The sequence below is a fragment of the Anneissia japonica genome, unplaced genomic scaffold, assembly GCF_011630105.1.
Source record: "Anneissia japonica isolate Jap-2015-1 unplaced genomic scaffold, ASM1163010v1 scaffold5330_len1712360_cov203, whole genome shotgun sequence".
NCBI classification, from domain to species: domain Eukaryota; kingdom Metazoa; phylum Echinodermata; class Crinoidea; order Comatulida; family Comatulidae; genus Anneissia; species Anneissia japonica.
The window spans coordinates 1,706,036-1,716,760 of NW_022711894.1; the positions used below are offsets into that span (position 1 = coordinate 1,706,036).

A 10,725-nucleotide genomic window follows, 5' to 3' on the forward strand; every position below is an offset into this window, starting at 1 on the left:
TGATGACATAATTAATGTCGAAATATTGAATCCCAACACGATGGCGTGTATTTCAATACTTGGAGTATGTATTATACTTTCTTATCTTTCTGGTGGTGATTGGGCAGTACACCGGGAGACAATAACCTACTCTTTTCCGAAGATTGTACTGCGTTCTTTAACGTGCCCATGGGTATTAAATGTACACGGGAACATCTCATCCGAAAGACGGTGCACTATTGTAACTTATATTTCAGCCCTCCAGTAGAAACACAAGGAGAGGCAGCGATGGGAATTGAACAGTGAACAGGGACCGAGATCTCCACAGTTCAGCGCACACACAGTGGCTACCACCAGATTAGCTGACTGAGCTAAGCTGCTCTCTCTAAGCCTAGGCCTATTAGTATTGTGCAAGTGGTTTCGTGCAGCGGGAACGGTTTGGCTTCCCAAACTCGGTCAGGGTTTCAATCCCCCGCTGTGCATTGTGTCCTTGAGCAAGGCACTTTATCTACATTGCTTCTCTCCACCCAGGAGTATATGTGGGTACCTAAGGAGGTTCGAGTGCAAAATGCGCTGAAATATTTAATGCAGCAAACTATGGAATTTCCCCAATATGCATCGTGTCCAAAGACTGGGGTAATAATGCGGAAAAGCGCCCTGAGACTTAGTTATATAGAGCGCTATATAAAAACCTACATAATTATTATTATTTGTATTAATAATAGTAGTAGTAATACACCAATTACTGAAAATGTAGAAGAAAAAAAAATTTTAAAATTGTGAATTTTTAAGTTTGTGTCTCTTCTTGGTGTGTTGGTGACAAATTTTGTCATGGAACACTGTTCTAAAAATGTTTATATATTAAGTAATGCCCGTCCTATCTTTACATCACAAGCACCTGGACCAAGTATAATATTTTACTAATGCCTGAATACTTTAACCATCGCAGAGAGGTCTGGATTATACATTACAAACTTTCTCCAATGAATGGGAGAAACAATTTTATTTTTTTAAACAATACTTTAAAACTGAGTTTTATCAAAAACACTATTTATTAAGCTGGCCTAGAACTAAATCCTTTAAATGTTATGGTGCACATCAGAATTGACCATTTAATCACATACAGAAATATCACAACATCTTTTGAAAGTCACACTAAAACTGACAGCCAAGGATATCGTACCAATGAAAACAAACTTGATTCAGTACTCTACACTGTAGATCGAACTTTCATTCAATTCCCGGCAAGGCATCTTCTCTAGCTCAACTAGTAGTACTGTATATCATCGCCGTACCATCACAAAGGAACTTGGTTGGTTGTACTACACAACCCAAATACTACATTTTTATGGCGTGGATATCACTTAGGTATTTAAATACATAACAAACATTAAAGATAATACAAAAAGTAAATAAATATATCATCAATATGTCGACTTATCAATAAATCTTACCTAAGCCAGGAAATAAGTAGGGCTAGGCTAGAAGCCTACCAAATATTCAACGAATCCTCCTTTCGTTTCGCGTTCGTTCGTTGTCTTCGTTCGATGATCCTTCTTTTCAATGGAAAATCTTACGCATGCGCTAACATCAGTATAAATATCAATCCGCAAGATATGAGAGCGATCGAGCGATCACCGTATAACCTCGAAAATACGGGCTGATGAGAAGAAGCCCATCTCGAAAAGAAACTTAGGCCTACTCTCCCTCTTTAGTCTTCAAACCCTCCTCCGTTTTTTAAATTAGATTTTATAATTTCAATTAAATCTAAAGATGAGAATGTTCAATAAATATGTCACAAGTATCTTTCTCTATAATTCTGAACTCTGGGACCATGACCAAAACAGTGGTGCTACGGGTGGTCACCCAGGTTGGAGAGGCCTTCCTCCATCGTCGGGGAGAAAAACCACAGTTCGTAGGGGAGAAAAGAAAAGAGAAAAAATATATGTATTTTGTACATATTCATAGACTAAAATTCGACTAAATAAATCTTTAATACCCCTAAATTGTCATATTTCGGGGATCTACTAGCGTCCCCATATACTAACCAATAACAAAATTTTTTTTAAATGGCTCATGTGAATCGAACCCACGACCTCCAGGTTATCTAACTCGACTGAACGGAGGGAGGCATCACGGCGACACCTAAGCCATAAATGCAATTAACCTTTGTACCACACTACTAAGTACCAGCCAGTCGACTCCGACACTACCGGACAACATGATACGAATAACAGCTAGCTGTGGGTCAATACAGTATTACGCATGGATGGTGTCAAATGTAAAGAAAAACTTAAATATTCAAAATAATTGTTATTAATAAATAAATGTTATTAAATATTCTTGCTGATTGTGTGTCAATAGATGTATTTTACCTGCACTGATAATTATTGTCAAAATTAATTATTTTGCAACTCATTAGGTAAATTTAACTGATATAGTAAAAAAAGTCAATACATTATTTCTTTTTCCGTTATGTTGTTAATTATACTAAGCTGATTATAACTTTTATAATTTATTTTACATGCATATTCATTAAATTAAAATGCAAAAAGAAAAAAGGAAATTCATGAAAATTGCCGAATATATTCTAAAGCACAATTAACATGATATATCAATCTATAATTATTATATACTGCATTCATTAATGACGCTTGGTAGATGCAAAAAATGGGGAGGGGGGAATTAACAAATATTTCTTAGAATTTTTTATATTTTTTAATGCTTTTGTAAATCCGAAAATACTATTATTTTGCATTTATTATAATTCGTTACGACGTTCACCATGGTTTGTATTTAAAATGATTGAATTATATGATTTGATGATGACGATGACGACAACCATGATGCATGATGATAGAAAATAAAGGCAGTCCTGAACCTTATGAAATAAAAAAAAACTATTTATAGGGGGTGAAACCACCAGGGCAAACAGGTCAAATATAGACCCTGTTAGGAGTTGATATATAGAACCCTGTAGAGTTCCTATTAGGAACTCTAACCCTGTTCTGACCCTGTTCAGGGCCATATATTATATATAAAGATTTGCGACACTTCCGCTCCTCGGTTTGCGAAAGTCACGAGGTACACCGTCCATTTTTGTGTTCAAATCTTCCGATAAACACATGCAAAGTATATGAGTTAGGTATATTACACAGTTCACATGTTTAATGGTGTTTATGATGTTATTACTTAATTAATAACTACGGTATTTAATCTCAAAAGGGTGATTTAGAATTTTTCTTTAGAATTCGAATATTTGAGCGTGCTCACGCGGCGCTTGACAATTAAATGCCGCATACCGGTACGCAATATCAGTTTATTGATGCCAACTGACCTATACTATTTTGATATTTATAAATAATAATAATCAATTTAATAACACAAAATTTGTATAGGGGCTCTCTCATATTCAATTTTAAAAAACAACAATCTAGATAACCGGTTTACGAATCATTGAAATCGGCAAAGCCGGCCGCGCCCCGGCCAAGGAAGTAATGAAACTGGCTCTTCAATCTGGGCTGCCAACACTGATTTTGATAAATCAGGCAGGGCAAACGATATGGTAACAAGACCAATGAATTAAGGAGACAAAGGATTGCCCTTTACTTTTAAATAATCATTTTCAGACGGTGATAGGTGGTGTACTATCAATTTGTGAACGAAAATGATGCGGCCCACTTGACATATACCCTTTTAATATTTATTACTATAAATAACAATAATAGGAATGATTTTTTAGCAAAGGAACCTTACAGTATTATGAAAACATAAAGATAGGGCTCGCACATTTGTCTCTAGTAGTCATCTAAGTTGGTAAAACGACAATGTCGATAAAAATATAGCCCTTTTTTTTTATTATGATTTCGAAAATCACCTATTTCTCGAAGAAAAATACTAGGATATTCTGTTGTTTTATTATTGGTTTTTTCCACAGAAAATAGATAACATGAACAACACAGATGTAATCGAAAATAATATAAAAGAGTAACTAATCTTAATTACATTTTTATATTTAGAGGCCTGAATAGACTTATCTGATAGACATATTTATTTTTTTTGCTGTCGTCATATATCATTTATTTCGCCAAAATAAGCGAAGCCACTTATTGGATGGATTGCCTAATTGAAGAGGGGCTCTCCGTCTATCAACAAGGATTAAAAAACTGCTAAAAAAATAGTAAATTATTACAGTATAATATGAAATTGGATAAGTAATTATATCAATATAGTTATCTGAGTAATCTGAGTTAGAGTTTTAATCTGAGAATCTGAGTCAGGATCTGAGTCAGAGCCGTAGATAGAGAGAGTTTGGCCAACTTGGCGCATGGGCGCCATGTTGTCACCAAACAGCGTGCGCGCGTATAGCTTTATAACATTTTATAAAACACTGACGCTGCATAAACTTTCTTTCATTATTCTGTTCATGAGGACAATTCAATTATGGGATTTTAACATATCATTGTAAATATCATATACTGTATAATCATATTTACCTAACTTTGGAATTAATTAATCAGTGACGTGTTGTATTATTTCGAGAAGATAAAGTGAGGACGATTCTTTATTTTTCTTTCGTTACGATTATCTTTTTGTTTTGAAAGTCTATCATCTAGGCCTATACCTAGTTGCTAGCAGCCTACTCTATAGCATGAGGCTCCTAAGAATCAACACTCCGGGAGAAAGGTTTGTTGTGCAGCCAGAGTAGGTTTGTGAATCGTCGGCGATAATATGTTAATTTCGCCTGTAAATGAATGATAAAAATATTAATAACATGAAAGTTTTCTAATTCAAATTGTATCTAGGCCTCTAGATATGACTTCGTAAACTAATTTATGAAATAAAATATGCTGGCCATCTTCAAACCAACAAATAGCCTAGGCCTAGGCCTAGGCATATTTGTAAATTGTAATCTAAACAATAAATCAAAGTTGAAGAATTATTGCATTGAAAAATTTTTGTACAACATATGCCTAATCATTCATAATCAAGAAGCTAGGCATTGTAAGTAAAATAGCAACATTCTCCACACTTCTGTTTATAATTAGTGAGTTATAATATTATTATTACTGTATTATTATTTATTATTATTATTATAACTACTATTATAATTATTATTATTATTATTGTTATTATTATTATTATTATTATTTATTATTCATTATTTACTATTCATTGAAATTTTGATTTGTAATTTGTAAAACATTTAAACGTTTTGATTTAAAATATGTATTAAAACAATCAATATATTATAATACAATTAGGCCTATATCTTTAAATATATTTTTATCTTTAAAATCTTTAGTTGAACAATTAATTGATTTGTAAAGCACAATTGGGCATGTTTGTATAGCACAGGATTCCTTGGACAAGTTTTCGCTTTTATTGGCGGATTCAATTTTTATTTTTAATTATAATTTAAGCTACCTTTGACTGATACTTCATGTAGCTTTCTGGAAATTTAGTTATATAATTTAACAGCAAAGTGCAACATTGCATCTTTTTATAAATCATTGCTGCTTGAAAATTTTTCCTTTTTTTAATTTTTTTTTTTATTATCATCGTAATTAAGCTGATTTAAGTACTACCTTAAGGTGTTCGGCTGAAGAGTACCGAAATTTAGGCCTGTCTAGGCCTAGTAGTAGTAGGTGGATATTATTACCGCGAAGTGGGGCGGGCGGTACATGCCTTATAATTTACTACGTGGGTAGCGAGATTTTTCGATCGCCATGCAAAGTTAAAATAAAATCCCAAATCCTCCTCCTTTTTGGAATTTAAGGAAATTAATACATTTTTGTTCCTTTGTTGGATCGATTGCAGCAACCCCAAACCCAACATAACGGTATTTCACATTATATAGCATTAATCATCTATAATAACCGCTAACTTCCTACCCTATCGCGTTGTTTTTTTTTTGGTGACAACATGGCCGGTGTAAGTCACGTGATTGAAACCGAGTTGGCCAAACTCTCTCTATCTACGGCTCTGACGTCACTGCCTCAAACCAAAGTACAGGAAAAAATGATTTCCTGCCAACGCGTGTGGATCAGGGTTGCCTTTGGCCTTTTTGACGGCCAGATTCCTCAAATCTGGCCGTATAAAAATTTGCTTGGCCGTAGCATTTGAAAAGTCACGGCCAAACTATATTTGGCCGAATTTTTGAAAAGTTTACATTTTTTTTTTCAATATAGGCCTATAGTAATATAACGTAGACTTGTTTTGGATATTTTGTTTTTGTTAGCTTAAATTCTGCATTTGATTATCTTCTACTTGTTTGTACTTGCACTAAGCACTTAATATATGTTCCTCGATTCAGCCGATTTGACGTAAGAGAGTTTATTTAAAAGGTAACAGTTACATTTAATAATTTAAATTGTTCGGATGAAATATATTATTTATGAAGTTTATCCTCGTTTAAGCTTTATGAAGACAGTTCATTGCAAGTTTGTCCCATATATTGTGTGTCTTTGTATATGTTCCATCTTAATAATTTCAAACGAATGACCGTTGCTTTTCGTATAATTTTTGTAGTATTTCAAATGAATGTACCCACTGTTGTCTTCTAATCGGATTAAAATCTGGCCGAATTTTGGCCGATATCGAAAAAATGTTTGGCCGAATTTGGCCGTGAGATGGCGTGTGTAATTGGCCGTGAAGCCTGTCGACTATCTGGCAACCCTGGTGTGGATTCGAGGGTCATAGGTGAGTTTCTTATAACAAAACGTTATGTTGCAAAAAAACCAGCTGGAATAGGTAATCATTACGCACGCCATTGAGGTGTAAACGGAGAACGAGTTCATTCTAGGCCTATCCTGAATTTTTCTCTTTAATAATATCATGTCTGAACAACATTTGAGTGATTTTGACCACTATAATTTTGACCCGCCTTGCAGAAGTTCTGGGGCAGGAGGAAAGGGACTGTCGAAGAAGGAGAAGGCCGATAAACAACATCAACACGGCCAGTCTAACAAGGAGGCTAGGAAAGTTGAGGATCAGATCGTGAATTCGGAACAAAAGATGAAGAACAAGGCCCTCCACAAGCAGAACAGCAAATAGTTGCAAATACAGTACTTGCTGCAGTGCAGTGAGAGAATGGTGTGTTTTGTTATTATTAATTACCTTATTATTGCATGATATGATGATATAGGCCTAGGCCTAGGCCTAGATATTGTAAATTATTAATTTTAGGCAGATTTACAGTCCCAACCTAAGGGCAAGTTGACAGGTTCTGGTTGAATTAACTTTTATATTCAAGTAATCTTATTATTTCATTTATTTGAATTGTATTGATGATTCAAAATATTTTGTTTTCTAACTGTTGACAATGAATGTAGACCCAACAATGCTATTTGCTGATGGCGATGTATTCTAACTATTTATATACTGTACTGAAATACAGTAAATTATTTTATTTTAAGGTTGGATGGAATGATTGGTGATAATATTTTTTTTTTAAATTTTATTTGGAAATAGAATACTGTAAAAACAAGATACTGAACAAATTACAAGAAAAAGTTACAAGAAAACTTAATTTATTGCCAAGGAATAGCAAAACAACTGTCACCCAAAAAGGATGTGCTGTTCCGTACAAAAAATATATACAGTATTAATTAATAAAAAATTAATCTACTAATTTGTTAAAACTGGTATGTTGGTTGATGACAGACCTATTTATTGCATTTATATTTATTTCTTCTGTTTCAGATCGAATGTGATACTCAACGATGACAACGGCATGGAATAACAAGGACAGGATCAGTGGAAAAATACCAAGTTATTATTGTCTCCCGAGTTGTGTTTTTCACTGGAGATAACTTGCTGTTTTGGGAACACACAGTTTCATTGTTATAATTGATGCTTTAGAGCACTATTAACAGTCACATGTGTTACCCCACAAATCTGTTTACAGATTTTGATAAAGTAAAAAAAAAAATTTAAAAAATATTGTTAGTAATTTAATTTTGCCATAAATATTTAGTATAAATATAGAATAAACATTGTCTGTGTTTAAAAAATCTTTATAACCAATTGTTTCTAAATAAATACAGTAATTTTAAACTCCAACTCGATATGATACTTGCTGTAGATGTTTATAGCATTCTAAAACCAAGCAGTGCAATTTTTTCGGAATTTTATTTTGTCTGTTTAGACTTTAGACAGGTTTTTCAAACGAAGTTTACACAAAACCCAAAGGAAACCAGAAGGCTTTGTGTAATTACTCTACGGACTTTATCAGGTGATGATGGACTATACCATTTGAGAATTTTTGTTCTTTTTTTAAAATAAAATACAGTACAGAATGTGAATTTAGCCTTTACAGACAAATAAAATCTTTTCAGTACTTCAAAAACTGCCAGTGTTGTTTTATTGAATGATTCTGTGATGATACACTATCATTACACCTCCTGCTGATCATTCATCAATCAAAATGTTAGCTGGATGTATGATTTAATTAATTGTTTTTGGTGGTTATAAACATCAGAATAATTTCCATGACTGAAATAATTGATTGAAAGCTTGTACAATACTGTTGTAAAATTTGCGAAATTCTAATATAAATAATAATGATGCAATGTTTGGGATGGATCCAGCCACGTCATCAAAACAATGAGTCAGTCCGGTTATTTTTATCTCTACACCCAACCAACATGCCACAACGTCACACGTTAGACGTATTCGACTGGTTTTGAGCAGCTCTTTCTAATCAAACTGCACATTTTCTCCTCGGAAAAGGACCATCGAATACGCCTATTGTATTTCCAGGGTCGTCCTAAATAGCGCCCCCTGCTTCAATAACAAGATGGCTGCTCACAGTAGTCGGACAGTTGTGCCCAACATTGACAAACTTTTTGAGCTCGATGGTTACTTACGACCATTTGAGAAGGAAATCTGTAGACGGTACGTATTTACTTAATGTTCTATTTTCTCTATGGCTAGGCCTAGTTGGTCAATCATCACTCACTCAGCTGATCCTCTTCAGCCTTCTGTGGCTGAATGGGAGGGACGGCTTCTTCATTGAGGAAGGGAGAATGAGACCTAACCTAGGCTTTGAATTCTCTTGACGCCGTCGGTGACAACATGCAATATGTTCTGTTTATTTAACTGCAAGAAATATGCTTTAAGCCTTTGAACCCCATTTGGCGCCTGGCCTAGGTAGGCCTAGCTAGGCTTATTATATGTCAGGCCTAACTAGGCCTAGGGCCTAATGTCATTATGCTGGCCTTAAAGCTAAATATGAAACCATGAATATAGGCCTAGCCTAATGGGCTTAATCTCGAGAAGAAGCCCATCTCGAATTAAAGCCCTCCTCTTTATAGTTTGCAAAAGTAGCCTCGAAAAGAAGCCCATGCTTCTTTTCGAGATAGTGGAATACATACACTGTACATGAATTTCAAAGGAACAAAATAAATTAAAAACACGCCTCATTATCGCATGGTGCGACTTTATAGTCCGAAGTAATACTTGCATGTAATATAATAATAATAATTGTCAACTTATACTGCGCATATTGTAGACTAACCTATATTCCCTTTACATTATTACCCCCGGTTACTGGATCAAGCACATGGAACATCACTCATGCCCCATAATTTTCATTTCATTTCATTTATTTTGTCTCAATAAAATACATAAAAAACAACAACCGGTTACAATACAACAAAATAAAAGCATAAAAAATCTGAAACAGGCCGAGACAGGATTCCTAAAAGTGAACCAAATCACTATCATGTAGGTCTCCTAATGCACTATTCCGATTACACATAAAATAATAATGAGCAATTGAAATAATACTTAAAATCTGTAAAATTTACCTTAACAATAAATATATATATATAGAAATTGTAAAACTTATTTAAAATATAATTTAAGGTCGTTTAAAAACTCTTTAAGATTAAAAACCAATAAATCCCTAGTTTCTACAGGTAGTTCCTCCCAAGTGCGTGGAAACAAATGAAACACAGAATATTTCAGAGAATTTGTTCGAGCATATTGATGTACAAATTTAAGATGATCACCGTGTCTAGAGTTGATTGTTATGTAATTAAAAATATTAAAATCATAAAAGCCATGAAGACATTTCGCAATAAAAGAAATAGTAAGAAGCTTAAAACGTTTTTCAACTGAAATTAGACCGATAATGTCAAGACGTTGTGCATATGTAAGTTTCTGCGTTGGACTTGTTTTAAAGAGTTAAAGAGTTTTGATGCCCCTTCTGATGTGGCAGCCATGCAGGGATGGCGTACTCTATAATTGGACGAACTATTGCACAAAATAATTTCGGAATTACAATTTCGTCTCTACAGCGCACGATTCGTTTAATGAACCCCAGCAATTTAGAAGCCTTAGATCTCGTCTGCGAAACATGCAACCCCCAGTCCAATTTTGAAGTAAAAGTTATTCCTATGTATTTATAAGAGCTAACCTGAGTCAGAATGTTTAAACCAATATTATATACATGAGCACTATTTTGTAGCCTTGATGACCTAGTTATGCGCATCGACTTGCACTTTAATGAGTTAAGGAGCATCTTGTTAGTTATGCTCCAATTAAGAATAATATTCATTCATTCATAATGTTGCAGTTGTAATCAGCCCATGGTTGTGTTTGAACCTACCAGGTACCCACTTGTACTTCTGGGTGGAGAGAGACAAACGTAGATAAAGTGCCTTGCACAATTACACAAGCGACTTACACAGTGAGAGTTTTTAGTATGTATATGTATGTGTGTATGTATGTATGTGTATG

At 34.2% G+C, this 10,725-nt stretch overlaps 1 protein-coding gene across 1 annotated transcript in view; it reads right to left on the reverse strand.

Moving 5' to 3' along the window:
- LOC117107636 overlaps nucleotides 1-1,573 on the reverse strand; it is a 6,797-nt gene extending 5,224 nt beyond the window's left edge. The window contains exon 1 of the mRNA XM_033249344.1: nucleotides 1,434-1,573. The gene's annotated coding sequence lies outside the window, so the exon portion shown is untranslated. The remainder of the gene's footprint in view (nucleotides 1-1,433) is intronic.
- Between the last annotated feature and the right edge of the window lie 9,152 nt (nucleotides 1,574-10,725).